This window comes from Vidua chalybeata, chromosome 2, assembly GCF_026979565.1.
Source record: "Vidua chalybeata isolate OUT-0048 chromosome 2, bVidCha1 merged haplotype, whole genome shotgun sequence".
NCBI lineage: Eukaryota > Metazoa > Chordata > Aves > Passeriformes > Viduidae > Vidua > Vidua chalybeata.
The window spans coordinates 51,907,682-51,922,949 of NC_071531.1; the positions used below are offsets into that span (position 1 = coordinate 51,907,682).

A 15,268-nucleotide genomic window follows, 5' to 3' on the forward strand; every position below is an offset into this window, starting at 1 on the left:
TTCCGGGACTGCTAGCATCTAAAGACTAAGAGGCTCTCTTGCTTGCTAAAGTGTGTTCAGCAAAAAAAAACCTTGTCCCGTCAGCAAATTTGAACACAACCACAATAGAGTCAATTCCAATGCTGGCAGGACAATACTCTACCCCAGTAGAATATTGTTCTTCTAATGCCACCATTAGAAGACTGTTTAAAAATATTTGTGTACAAAGTAATCAGAGGGAAAAATATAATTGGGAAGAACTGCACATTGTTCTGGAAAAAAACCTCCTGCAACAGTCTTACAGACATAATTTTCTGGTATAAGTTTTAATAGTTGGGTTTTTTAAAATTTTGTATAAGATAAACTATTATTGCACCTTTATGTTTTCTTAATATAATATAATTGTACAAATGGCCTTTTTAACTATATATGGTATAGCACACTGTGGAAGTAATTAGCTATAAATAGAAATTCAAAGGTTTATAACTATTTAGAATAAAATAAGTCTAAGGTGATATAAGAAGAAGAAAAGAGCAGTTTTCTTCTGCTGGTGAAAAAAAATGAGGAAATTGTACAGTGCAGGCATATTATTTCACTTCCTGAAAAACGGAGTAGGTTTGCTATTGCGAATGGTTTTCCTTAGGAAGGAAGAGATTCCCTTTGAAAAAAACTTCAAATTGACTTTACATTAGAGTTATGACATTCAATTTCACCAATCATGAACAGAAATTCTCATCACTTGATATGGAAATCATGATGGTAATGGAGGCAAGGATATCTAGGCCATGCATCAGGAACATAAAAAAGCAATAGAACTCAGGTAAGACTGAGCTCCTGTACTAGTAAGAAGAGAATGCAACAAAGACATTTTCCTTTAAGAGTCATCAGGATTAACAGCAGATCAATTTTTTCATATGAAGTATTTATGAATATAATTAACCTTGAAAATAACATTGTTTTCAAAAACCTGTTTACAGTATCTCTTATAATGATACACAGTTATTATCAATAGCAAAATAAAAGCATTTTTTTCAAACTGTTGCACACTCTAAAACAATCTACAATAAAAATAGTATTTTTTCATGCTGGAAATGATGTTAATTACAAAAATGCCTTGTAGCATATTTGGCACTGTAGTCTCTGGATTAGCATAGTTTTTTATTCATCTAACAAGTTTCACATTGACTATTTTTCAAGTTTAATTAATGATGTCTTTGTACTTATGCAGCATCCATGAAGAATTTCTTGGGTTTTATTTTGTACTTGATCCTAAATGGCAGGTTCTGCATTCAGCCATCTGTCTAGCTTTCCCATTTGATGCAGATTCTGAGAGGTATTTTCAGAATTGAGGACTACCTGCAAGAATGATACTAAATATGTGCATTTTACTTCTTGGTTAATGCAAAACTATTTTTCCTTTACAGCACAATAATAATAGGAAAATAATGATGGTATATGCAATTCTTATAGTAAATACAAAGGGGACTATTATTATCATTAGAAACCAAGCAAGTCATATTTATTGCACATGAACAATAACCACTAATGCAAATTACCCTGTAAATTCAAAATGGATCTGTATCATAAGAGTGGATTTAATTTTTCTATTGATATTTTGTTTAAACCAGAAAATTAATTATTTTGACAGCCAACTCATAATTGCAACCTAACTTTCAACTACTGCTTTCCAACAGTTGAAACATGTGTGTACAGTACATAATACCAGATCAGGTCATACACATTAAAAAAAAAAAAAATCAAAGGACAGATTCATTCACATCTGCAAGCCCTCAAGAATGTACAGGTCAAATGTCTCCAGAAAACTAGGCTGGTGGCACAAATTTTCTATGTTTGCACCAGCAGAAGCAGGTGCTATCTTCATAAGATGCAATCTTGCTTGCATTACCCTTCTGAGCAATCTTCTGTACCCCTGCCCAATACACCTTCTGCTCTGTTCCTTGGACTTCATGTTTGCATTTCTACAGTCCTGTAAACTGACTCAAAGTTCAGGTAAGAGATTTCTGAGATTTAGAAGTGTTGTGTTAAGTTTATTTATTTCATATTTCATCCCATCTAAGCATACTGTAACTTTCTGAAGTGGAATATGTCAAGTACATCACGTATATTTTGCATGTTAGTTCTTCTTCACAGTAAAACTTCTCTCAGACCCCTGTGATGCCTTACTGCAAAAATATATAGCTGAAAAGAACGGTTACAGGAAGTTAGAATAGCCAGAAAACTATATAAACAACCTAACAATAGATCCTTGAATTTCTGAATATTATTGTACCATGTAAGGTCAAAATATAATATTTAAAGTATTTTCATATAATAATGAGTGTGGGGAAGAGAGAATCCAGATAGTATTTTTTTTTAAACAGTTCCAGGAAAAAAAAGAGTCTTAACTTGGAAGTATAGCATTAAATATTTTTATATAGCATGAGTTCTCATTACCTAATAATATGATTTGTATAAATGAATTGGAAAACAGGAAATAAACTAATAAAAATATTCAAGCTATAAAAGATGGGAGTTTTCTCTTACAGTTTAAAATTTTCTTTGTATTTCAGATTAAAAGTATTAAGTAGCTAAATAGTCACCCATTATTTTTAAAAGCATCTGGACATAAAAAACATATGAATCTGTGCAGGACTTGGATGTCAGGTATTTCTTTATTTCACTGCTTCCCAACCCCGATTCAGTCCACTTAAACCCAGCTGTATTTCAGATGCTCAGTGAAACTGTCCATGTAATGCATATAGTTTACAAATAATCTGCAGAAATAGCTAGATACATTTGAAGATCTTTTTCTGTAAATGGTATTTAAATTTGTGTATTTGTACAAATACACAAATGGGATTTCTGCTGTCTTCTTCAGGTCACTTCCTCCAGAGACCTCTCCATTAGATCTCTATAGTTCTATTCTGGTGATCCAAAGTCAGCAGTGGGATTGTCCAAGTGCATGGAATTACTATATGCTAGAGCTGCACACTGAGGGCTTTTGTGTGCAGCATCACGTGAGCCCTACTAATGTCATCCTGTTGGTATAAACTGAGCTAGCTCAGCTGGCTAACAGCTGGACCTTAAAGGACAAGATTGTGCACTGACTTTGGAAGACAAATTAGGTACTAAGAAGGAGGCTGGAGAATTTAAGTATTTATGCCTCCAGCTTAAGCAATACTAAATCTTGGTCTTTATCTGAAAAATAATGTGAATTAACCTATTCAGCATTCATATGCCAGAAATGTGAGTAATACACTAAGGACTGTCAAAAGAGTAACAATTCCAATCATTACTTTATAAAAAAAAATATTTTAAGAAGTCAGGAAGATGGGCTAATAATGCAAATGTCCTACCCTGAGAATTTTTCTGTTTATTTACACAGGTTTCTTACTGTATTCCCATCTAATGCATTGGACATGTGCTCTTGTGATGACACAAATACTTGCAAAGCTTACCAGATAAACCACGTGTTCTCTTCAAACAGCAAAACATTTATTTATGGTTGGATTTGCTAATTACATTTAGACTCAATGTTCTTAAAGGTCTTTTCCAACCAAAGTGATTCCATAATTCTCTAAGTCGCACATCCTGCTCTATTGAGATATGTCACCAGACTATGCTAAGATAAATTTTTAGAACTGCTAATTAAAATTCTACAACCACAGACAAGCTGAGGAGGAAACACAGATCGCTACAGTTATCTTGTAGCATGCCAGTACTTAATTTTAATCACAATGTGTTTAGTTTTAAAATCTATGACATCACGGGCATTAATTAAATATCTTTCAGGCAGGAAGGAAGATATTATTCTTCTCATTATACTGATGGGTAAGCTGAAATGCAAAGCAGTTAAATTCAAAGTGAAAAAGCAATAAAGTCAATAGTAAAACTCACCAGTTTTGTTTACTACCCTAAATCTTTACTATCCCAAAATACAATAAGAGCTGTAAAACCCTTGTGGCTACTTAATTTTTTCCTATACCTACATGGTAGAGTAAGGGACAGACAATCCCAAACAATGGTAATCCACAACAAAGTATTCTTGACATCATGTTCAGGTTTCTTACAGCAAGCTCTTCACCTGATAAAGTTATTACATTGAAATAGTTTGGGGAGTATCTTAAAAGGTTGGGTGTTAGGTTTTAAACCATCTTGATGATTCAGGTATTCATGAGAAAGTTTAAATGAGAAAGTTTAAAATAAGATAGTGCTATGCATTCATTTTCATATATGACAGGCATATTTCTACAACACAGAAGGCTAATTTTACTACATATGGGTGAAGTGGTATCCTGTTACCCATAGATTTTTCTGTTCATTTTTAACTGCTTTCCTACCAGATGAATGAGTTGAACTAGTTCAAAATGTAATCAGATAAGTGCCAGAGCTTTCAAACAAAAAAAAAAAAAAAAAAAAAAAAAAAAAAAAAAAAGGTGATCTGTGTGTTTGAAAATATAAGGGTTTTGTACTTTTCACAGATACATGGCATTCTCTACAATGATCTTGCTCCAATGTATTTTTTTTCTTTTAATTCTAATTGTTATGCATCCTTTTTGGCCATTTTAGTAAATAGATTTTCTGATATGTTCTTTCAAACTGAAATTGGTTCTAGTAGATATAAGCACACTGGTAAGTAAAAGTAGACTATAAAAGATAACATTCAGAATGTATTTCCCTTGCCTTCCCATTATAGCAAGTGAAGAAAGCAGGCAGGAGATCTTCAGATAACACGCTCTGCGAATTGAAAAGAATCTGTCCTTATTTGAAGCAACTGAGAAACTCACACAATGAAATATAGTTCAGATAGATGAAAGGGTCACATATGATGTCAAATCTATACTTTTAATGTTTGAATGAAACAAGATTTCTTTAAGTACAGTCATATAAAATAAAGATGAATTTGCAGAAGCAATTGAATTGGGTCTGTTTTATAAATACAATGCTTTCTAATTAAACTGAGGATTCAGGAAGGCAACCTTGAAATTAAAAGGATTTAGGAACATACAAATACTAAGACTGGCAGTTCATTAGCTTTAACAGTCTCTTTACGGGAACATTTATTTTTAATGTCTGCCTGCAGTGGGCCTGAAGCCATTAGGAATGCTGCAATACAAAAAAGCCCAAAACAACTTTCTCAAAAAGCTTTGAGAACCCAGAGAAAATATGATTTATAGGGGTTAAGTAGTCCTTCAAAAGTTGTCTCTGGGAAAAGAGATAAAAAAGCTCTAATGACTGTGGAGTATATTACAAAACTGTAATGAAGCATGTAAGGGGCAAGAGCCTGTAATAAAAATACTATGCTGGGTTCATCTATTGAAAGCATTCTAGAGTGGTCAAAATTATGATTCACATGTTAGGGGAGAAAAAAAAAAGAAGAAAACATAAGGAAAAAATATTTTGAACATATTTTCCCATTCCAAGATGGTATAATGTCTTTATTTCATTTTGTTAATATCTTATTAGAGTGTTTTACAATAGAGAGTGGGAGTGTTCACACTAACCATACAATTTTGATGACTCTCTTTTACTTTATACAGCAGCAGATACGGTTTAACACTCCTTAACAATTTAGTCCTCCGAACTGAATGACTGTGTCAGATTTAACCTAACTGCCCTGTCCACCAGAATCCTTAATTATATTTAAAAATACTTTGCTATATCTTGTTATATGGACGTGTCTCCCTATCTCTACTTTGAACTCCTTGATCTTTCATCAACAGGATGAGATCCAATTTAGCCTAGCAAGGATATAGCCTTTCAAAACCACATCTTTTATGGTCTGTATTCTTACAAGTACATTTATACTGCAGGGAACAGTTTGGAAGATCCTAGTCTTTTTGTTTCTCAGCTATGTTGCTGTGTAAAATAGCTCTTATTTTAATTTTTTTCCCTGCTAAAATATAGGGTCTGTGCTGAAATTATTGTCATGCTAACTCATTACCATATATTTTGTAGTCTTACAGAGTATGCAGCAAAGTTTTCTCTTCTTCTGAGGACATTTAACTATTTTTATGAGAAATGCTGAAGGTCTGAATTTAGTTTCAAAGGTCACTGATTCACAGACTACAAAACTGTTAAGTCTAGTAACAGTAAGAAAAGTGTGCTGTTGCTGTGTGTGTAAATGTCATGTCAGCTGCTGTTGGGATAAAAAGCATGAACATAACCAAAGATATCTGCATGGGTATAAAAGAAACAAATAAGAAGACATTTGGTGAGATTTATGCACTAAGGAATAAGTATGAAGCGCTAATTTCAGTGGCTAGACACTATCATCCTTGGGCCAGTTCTCTTCAACATCATTTTAACAACCTGGACACAGGACTTGAAGGAATATTAAGCAAGTTTGCCAAAGACACTAAATTGGGAGCAACTGTGAACTAACCCTCTTGAGGGCAGAGAGGCCCTGCAAAGAGATTTTGACAAATAAGGGAGATGAGCAATCACCAACCATATGAAGTTCAACAAGGACAAGTGCTGGATTCAGCACCTGGGACAGACCAATCCTGGTGTGTGTATAGACTAGGGAGCAAGAGGCTGGAGAGAAGCACTGCAGAAAGGGACCCAGGCTTCTGGCCAAAGGCAAGCTGAATGTGAGTCAGCAGTGCCCTGGCAGCCAGGAGGGCCAATCCTGTCCTGGGGTGCATCAGGCACAGCATCACCAGACGGGCAAGGGAGGGGATCATCCTGTTCTGCTCTGCTCTGCACTGGAGCGGCCTCACCTCGAGTGCTGGGGGCAGTTTTGGGTGCCACAATGAAAAAAGATGTTAAGGTATTAGAAAGTATTCAAATGAGGTCTACAAGGACAGGACTCGAGGAAATGGCAGGCAGCTGAGTCAGGGGAGGTTTAGGTCAGATATCAGGAAAAAATATTTTAACCAGAGGATGGCTGGGCACTGGAAGAGTCTCTCCAGGGGGTGGTCACACCATCATGCCTGTCTGAGCTCAAGAATCTTTTGGACATTGCTCTCAGGCATATGGTGTGATTCTCGAGGATGATCCCGCGCAGGGCCAGGTGTTGGACTTGATGATCCTGATAGGCCCCTTCCAATTCAGCGAATTCTATGATTCTATGGTTCTGTTCTAGCCACTCAAGGTCTCACTCTAGCCACTGCTTGGTCTCACCAGTTTTTGATCTCCTATTGCTGGTCAGAATTTTTTACTAGTGATATTCTGCAACATATACTGGGTAATGATATTTATTGCATAAGACAAAGTGCCTTTTCTGAACAGAAATTTGAACACACACCCTATAATCCTAAAAAAAAATCTTCTCTTTGAAACAGCACTGTCTTATGCCCAGTATTCTTTCCAGATCTTAAGGAGAAAGAAGGCAAAATGACAAGGCTTCATATTACAATGAAGTATTGTTAATTTTCCAGTTCTTTAGCAGTATATTTGTACTTCCGCTGCTCTTTTCTAAAAAATCATGGTTTTGTATAGCATGTAATTTTCTAGCAAGACACATTTTTGCAACTGAACCCATCAGTCTCTGTAAAATATATTTTTAAAAGCGTAAAATATATGAATAGGCAGTGACAAGTGAGGAAAATAGAGAGTATGAGAAGCAGCTCTGTGATACTAAGGTGAGACAAGAAGGAGGAGGAGGTGCTCCAGTTGACAGAGCAGAGAATCCCCCACAGTCCCTGGAGGACGTCATAGTGAAGCATGTTGTCTCCCAGCAGTCCCTGGACAAACGTGGAGGAACACATACCTACACTGTAGCCCGTGGAGGGCTCCATGCCACAGCTGGTGGATGTGCCTTAAAGGAAGCTGCAGCTTGTGAAGGCAGGACCAGAAAGCCATCCTTGACCTCTTCTTTAGTGGAAGAGTATGTGCAAATGTCAAAGAGCTGCTAACTGTAATCCATTCTCTTTCCAGTTATTGTCATAGGTAAATAAGAAGAAAATATAAGAATTAGAAGCCTAAATGCTTAAGCTTGAGGTCCCCATTCTCTCTGCCCCCCCTTTAAAATTTAGTTTTAAATGAAATAAAATTCAATATAAAGTTCTTAAGGCTTGATGTTCGAGCTTTATATAAAATAGGGAATGCAAATAACTCTTGTCACTGTAATTTATTTTTTAAAGGACTAAAAATTTAAATGACTGTTTTCTAAGGACTTACAGAAATCAATTGGTAGAGGCGGTGAGAATGAAGAGTATAATTAATCTGAAAAGAGAATATCATTTAGGTACCTCAGTTGTGTGCAAGTTTTTTACCAGGAACTCTAGACTTTTAAACAGGCTTAGAACACAATCATTATCTGTGGCAATATTTTAGTATGTATAGTACATTCATCTTTAAATAGCTCTGTTTCATAGTTATGACTTAAATTTTAAATTTTATTTGAAAATAAATATTTTGATTCAGGTCATTTACAGTTCTGAAGCATTTCAGTTGTTGACAGTTTTTGCTGTCTCCTGAGGGCAGGGAAATAGTCTTTGTACCAATACAGAAACAAACTAGTTGGAAAAAGATATTTTTCCTCATTCTTTTCTGTCTATTTTAACAGGCACAGCAGCAAAACTACTGCTATGAGTCTGAGCTGCCCTACCACTCATGGATAGCAAACTTGTAGTGGCTAGTATTTTATTTGCACACATTGCTGATGTTGGTTGTTAACTGTTGTGCAGAAGGATCTGTAACCTATTTTCACAGGAGGACACTCCTGAATTGCTTCACTTGTCTCTGAACCAGATAACTAAGCTGGCACTCAATATTTGAGATCTTGCTGTGCTAGCCCCCAAGCTCATTTCCTTAAAATACATTTTAGTTTCAACCAAAGCACTTCATTACTTCATGATGGAATCCATTGTTCTTAATGCTCAGGCTATTGTTTTATAACCATAATAACATATTCTAGTAAGCAAGTATAACATCTGTCTTAAGTAGTATACATCACTTGGCTTTGGTTCATGGATTGTAACATCTGCAAGGAATGTCGTTTACAAAAAATATATGGGATGGGGTAACTGACCATAGGTTTAAGATTCTTTCTCAAATTAATTTTGCTTTAAAATTTAACTCTTATCATTTCAAGTGTGTCTTTATTAAAGCAACCAACTATTTAGTACCTGTACCACAACGAAGAACAATAAACAGTGGCTGAGCACCACATACCAAATCTAATAAGAATAATGGTCTGAGCCCCCAGTGTAGTACAGGGGATCTGTAATGAAGCCAGAGTCCTCCGGGCATCTTCTCAGCCTGGAGAAGAGCCGCCGACTCTGGGGAAATGTTATAGCAGGCCTCCAGTATCTGAAGGCAGCCTAGCAGAAGGAGGGAGATGAGCTACACAAGGGTACGTAGTGATAGGAAAGGTGTTGATGCCTTTAAAACCTGAAGAGCATGTGTTTAGCTTGAATACTGGGAAGAAATTCCTTGCCATGACAGTTGTGAGACATTGGAACATGTTGTGGGTGACCCATTCCTGGAAGTGTTCAAGGCCAGGTTGAATGGGTCTTTGAGCTTAACACGGTCTAGCAGAAGGTGTCCCTGCCCATGACATGGGGGGTAGATTTAGGTGAATTTTAAGGTCCCTTCTAACCCAAGCCATTCTATTATTCTATGATGATATTCATACTGTGCAGTAGCAGTAATAGTTTAAAATAGAAATAACAGAAAATATTGATTCTGAGAAATCACCATCCAATGAGTTTAACTGTTTTGGTCTCACATATATGTTCAATTTAACATTATTATTTCTAGTAACAGTCCCGGCACTTAAATATCATACATACAACAGTTTTATAATTTTTAAAATTTCTGTCATTTGGGAATCTTTCTTTCTTTCTTTCTTTCTTTCTTTCTTTCTTTCTTTCTTTCTTTCTTTCTTTCTTTCTTTCTTTCTTTCTTTCTTTCTTTCTTTCTTTCTTTCTTTCTTTCTTTCTTTCTTTCTTTCTTTCTTTCTTTCTTTCTTTCTTTCTTTCTTTCTTCTTTCTTTCTTTCTTTCTTCTTTCTTCTTTCTTTCTTCTTTCTTCCTTCCTTCCTTCCTTCTTCCTTCCTTCCTTCCTTCCTTCCTTCTTCCTTCCTTCCTTCCTTCCTTCCTTCCTTCTTCCTTCCTTCTTCCTTCCTTCCTTCCTTCCTTCCTTCCTTCCTTCCTTCCTTCCTTCCTTCCTTCCTTCCTTCCTTCCTTCCTTCCTTCCTTCCTTCCTTCCTTCCTTCCTTCCTTCCTTCCTTCCTTCCTTCCTTCCTTCCTTCCTTCCTTCCTTCCTTCCTTCCTTCCTTCCTTCCTTCCTTCCTTCCTTCCTTCCTTCCTTCCTTCCTTCCTTCCTTCCTTCCTTCCTTCCTTCCTTCCTTCCTTCCTTCCTTCCTTCCTTCCTTCCTTCCTTCCTTCCTTCCTTCCTTCCTTCTCTCAACTTTGATGTTAATTTGAAAACTGCAAAGTAGTTACAGTAAATGACTCTTCCCTAAATACCATTTTGAAACATAAAAATGGATAAATAACAAAATTGTGTGAAGACAGAGCATTTTAAAGTTATTTTAAAGTGAGAATTCGAGTTAGATATTGAAATTTCAAAAATACAAAATTGAAATTATGCAATGGACAGTTTAAAGATATTTTCTTTGTATATATGCAATACAGATTATGATCTCAATTTTTACACCTTCTGAAAATACCCATTGAAAGTTACTACTTTGGATAACAAAAATATTTCCAAAATAAGGAAATTGATTTATGCAGATGGAAATATAATATTCTAAATATTCATCATCTAGTACAAAGGATTACCCTTACACGGTAAGGTTTATGGAGATTTCTAGTCTCACACAACCATAGAAGGGTTTTTCAACTGGCTAGAAAATCCTTAAAAGCAAATTTACCTTTGAAAAAAAAAGTAAATAAAGATCAGAAAATTATATGCATCCACACTTACTATATGTTGGTTACTAAATATTGGATCTGTTTTGTGGGTGAGTACACTTCCCATTCACTCCCTGCAAACAGATGTGTGATTTTGTGTCTCAAAGAAGGGACTCTTTTTTCTGTTCAATAGGTTTTGGTTCTCAAAGTCAAGGGGTATTCTTCCTATATGAAGGTAATAAAATCAATTAAATATATGGTAAAAACTGTCCAAACTACATCTTCATGTGAACCATTAAGTCTAACTTAGGTTACTTATATAGAAAGTTTTTTCAAAGTATTATTGCAACTAAAGAATAATTACATCAATAACAGATCATCTTTTGCAGGAAGACATTCATGGCATGTTTAGCATACGCTTATGGCATGCATTTTTTATTAAAGGCTTTTTTTTTCAATAAATCTTTCTACATTCAATTTTTCCAATTATTTAACTCTGGATTCATTAAAATATGAAAAAAACTCTCATTAAAACCAACATCTTGCTTTCCAAATATCAGCTACCACAATTACATTTGGGTTGTCCAGATAATACCAACCAGTACAGGCAAACTGCAGGTATAACCTTGAAAATAGATTTTCTTTTCTCAGAGTCTGTATTTTTACAAATATAATTCTTACACAAACATAGTTAAATTTAATATAATAACAATTGTTTCTAGAAATTTTGGCTGCTAATTAAGATAAGAAATCTACTATGGAAATTTACCTAAGCTCATTTGCTTCTCAAGAGGCTTGTAAGAAGTGGAATGTAGGCAACAATGTGGTGAGAAACCCATTCCAAAATTACCAACTAAATACCTTACCATGACTTGATTTGATGAACTGAGAAAATTCTTAAGTGTTATTAGTAAAAACACTTGCTTGATCAAACAGATTTCAGCTGAAGAAAGAACTTGATTATTTGTTCATTTGTTGGATATCTGCAGGTTGATATTGGAAGCACAATCACTACAAATACAGTGAAGTGAATATATATTCATTCCTCAGACCCATAAAAATGTCCAATAGAGACTTTGTTTGTAAGAGGTATGTAAAAAATACACACTTAATTAAATTACATACTTTTGAATGGACAAATCATAAATACACCCTCTTGAAAATCAAGACATCAATCATAATAGAAATTATATGAGCAATAAATGAAATTGCAAGCTGGTTTTAATTAAAAGGTAATAGTGCAAATATGTCAGGTATATTTTTTCAAGATAATATTCCAGTGCTTCTGAAAGTATAAATACTATCAGAAAAGCTGAAAATAAATACCTTTCATTGCACTTAGTTTAACTACAGCAGTTTTCACAGGGAGCACTTAAATAACCAGCAGTGTATCAAAGTTCCTATCAGGCCATGTTGATTAGTATTTGCAAGTTTCTAAAATGTATGAACCATAGTATAATTTAAAGTAATTTGGTGTGAAAAAATATGTTGAGCATATATGGCTCCCTGTCCATAATTTCTAGCTTGTAAAATAAGAAAATAGCCATTATTATAAATATGCAAATACAGCATATGCAAGATGTATGCAAAGCATGCACTATAAATTCAGGTAGAAATTACAATTTATTAAAAGGCTGGTAACTGAATAGAACATATCAGAGGCTGGACTGCAGCATGTCACTCCAATTCTTTGTCCTTATTTTCTTATCTGGCAGAAATCCATTGAGCTGGGAGCTCATTTTAACCTTAATTCAATTAGTGACTAAGCGAACATATATTTAAATAACCTTCTCCAGATCTTTCTATTTCTTCTATTTTCTTTTAGAATATGGAGAACTTATGCTACACACTGCAGAGGCACTAGGTAGTGACTAAAGGAACTTGCCTATCAATTGCTTAAAAGTAAGTGGTTTTCCCACCATCCTTCTTCCCTTCTCCTTTGGAAAAACTAAAATGTTTTCTTCAGAAACAGTAAGGTTGTCTATCACAATATCCAATACATCCTATGAATTATGTAGAATAAATATTGTTCTCAATAGCGTTCTCATTTTACCCTTTTAAATCTTGACTTTCAGTGGGAAAATTTGGTTATTTACTCTTGGATATTTAGACTCAGTGAAAATAAAGTTATCCGCTTTTGAAAAGCAAATTGTTAGGAGTTGATTGTTAGGACTGCTTCTTCAGTAATATGTTTTAAAAGTTATTGCAAAAATATAGCAGTGAAATTTGTGGAGTGTAGGAAAAATCTATAAAACAAATTAAACAAATTAAAAGAAACTGACCTGATTTGTACAATAATGTACAGGCACATATATAAAAAAGAAATATGAGTATTTTATTCCTGTAACCAAACCATCTTGCACAATTTAAGTTGCTTAAAACCATAGAAATAATTACAAGTACTATTTTCAATTATAACTCATAAAAGAAAGCGCTGCTACTTACTTAGAACAGAATTAGAAACAATATTCAGGCCAAAATATTTTCAGAAGCAATATGGTTTCAAATAGACTTGGGTACTTTCTACTCCTTAAACTGCCAAGAGCTACATTTACATTGTGGAAGATAAGTGAAAAAGTGGCAATTGAATAAAATGTTTCTTTTGGTAGTTTGTTTGTGAGTTTGAGCTTTTAGGTTTTGTTTTTTTGGTTTGTGGTTTTGGGTTTTTTTCCCTTTGTTTTATATTGTTTCTAACACAAGATATATTTATTACTTATAATGTTAATTATTCCTTTCTCCTGTTAATGTTAATTATCTCCTACAACCCTTATAGGAGACATTTAGGTTTTGATTTGGGAAGTATATAAAATGTACAACAGTTTTTATAGAAGTTAATGCCTAGAATGCAACATGAAATAACTCTTCAGATGTGACCAAGCAATTGCACACTTTTGTTTCTAGATACTTGAGACTATTTATTGGCAACAGAAATCTTTACATTGCTTTGTGAATGTGGCATTTTTTTTTTCTAAATATTTTGACTATTCTGAAGAATACTGGAAACCAAAATCCTTAACAATCAGTATCAGAGCATTACAAATTAATTCACCAGGAAAAAGAACTAGATAGTGGAAGAGGAGATGCACTTATTTTTTCAAGTCTAGATTCTAATAGTGGGGTAACTACCCTTCAAGCAAGACGGCAAAAATATGAGCATGCTACTCTCAAAAGTCTGATAAGAAGCTCTCTTAGATAAATTATGAGTGTCTTCTGGGATTCTGGAAAGAATACAAAACTGTCTTTGATTGATGGTGGGAAAAATAGTGGAGAAGTATAATGGGAATACTCTTTCATTTAGTGGGTTTATCTTCTATGGATAACACCACAAATGCTTTATAATATTGTACAAATGACAGTGCAGCCAATTGAACCATTTCTGGAAATTTTTCCCAGTCTTCTAAAAAAAAACCTTATGCAAATATTAGCAAAAAAAAAAAATGGATCCAAAAAGCATTAAATTATAGACCATAAAGGCTATTAAAAATGCAAAAATTGCTGACGGGAAGTTAAAAGATGGCTAAACATGTATTCACAGGGTACATGTCTCTAAAGAAATACTCTAAGTAAAATTCATTAATTCTTTATATCATAATGTTATCCTCTTTCATATTTTAAATGTGAATGAAAAACATAATTAAGGACTCTATAGGTATATCTCAGATTCATCTTATGTATAAAGCAAATATTTCTTCACTGGTTTTCTTTAAGTTCTGCTGACTGCACTGCACATTTATTGGCTTGTTTTTTTGCTCCTTTCTGCTGTCAATACTGGGCAATTCATGCTATCTACAAAGAGTATGATTTCTCTCACCTAAGCAAGTGTATTTAATCTTTATGATCCCTTTATATTAAATTGACAGAAAAGTAATTGATTTATTCCACCTAATATTGATTCTTTTGGTAAAGGTCACTTTGAGAAAACTTTTTCTGTTAGGATTCAACTAAAGGATTGGAATAATTGAGAAGACTGGTAGGCACTGGAGCATGGAGAGCCCTTCAGCCTCTGTGGATATATACTACAGAATAAAATGATCAACTCTCTCAACTTTATTGACTGTACTGAGCACAATTCTGACTAGAATCTGTTTCACACATAGATACCCCTTTTAAAGACACATGGTAAGATGAATCTCACCTCCTGTTCTGTGCAAGTAGTTGTATTTCTATTGACTGTTTAGATACCTAGATGAATTTCAGATGTCTGAAGTTAGGTGAGACAAAGCCCACTCTCAACACCTAGAAACCCCTCACTATAAGCTGCAAGACACACAATTCTGCAGTTCTGTAAAATTTGCCAAAGCAATGACTATAGGATTAACTGTGTGCAAAATACCTGCACGTAGATATTTTTCAAGATATTCGCAAGATATTTTTCACATAGGAAGATTTGAAGACACATCTTTTATCTCTTCAGTGAATAAAATCTCCAAAATACATTAGTTTTTTGAATTTATCACTCTTCCTATTACAATCATTTCACTTCAT

The 15,268-nt window shown here is 34.4% G+C and overlaps 1 long non-coding RNA gene across 1 annotated transcript; it reads left to right on the forward strand.

The window, feature by feature from the left end:
• The first annotated feature begins 7,723 nt into the window (after window positions 1–7,723).
• LOC128784672 (uncharacterized) lies at window positions 7,724–14,828 on the forward strand. Its single transcript, XR_008429574.1, has 4 exons — window positions 7,724–7,872; window positions 11,773–11,872; window positions 12,609–12,685; window positions 14,718–14,828. It is a non-coding gene; the product is annotated as an uncharacterized LOC128784672 (long non-coding RNA).
• The last annotated feature ends 440 nt before the right edge of the window (window positions 14,829–15,268 follow it).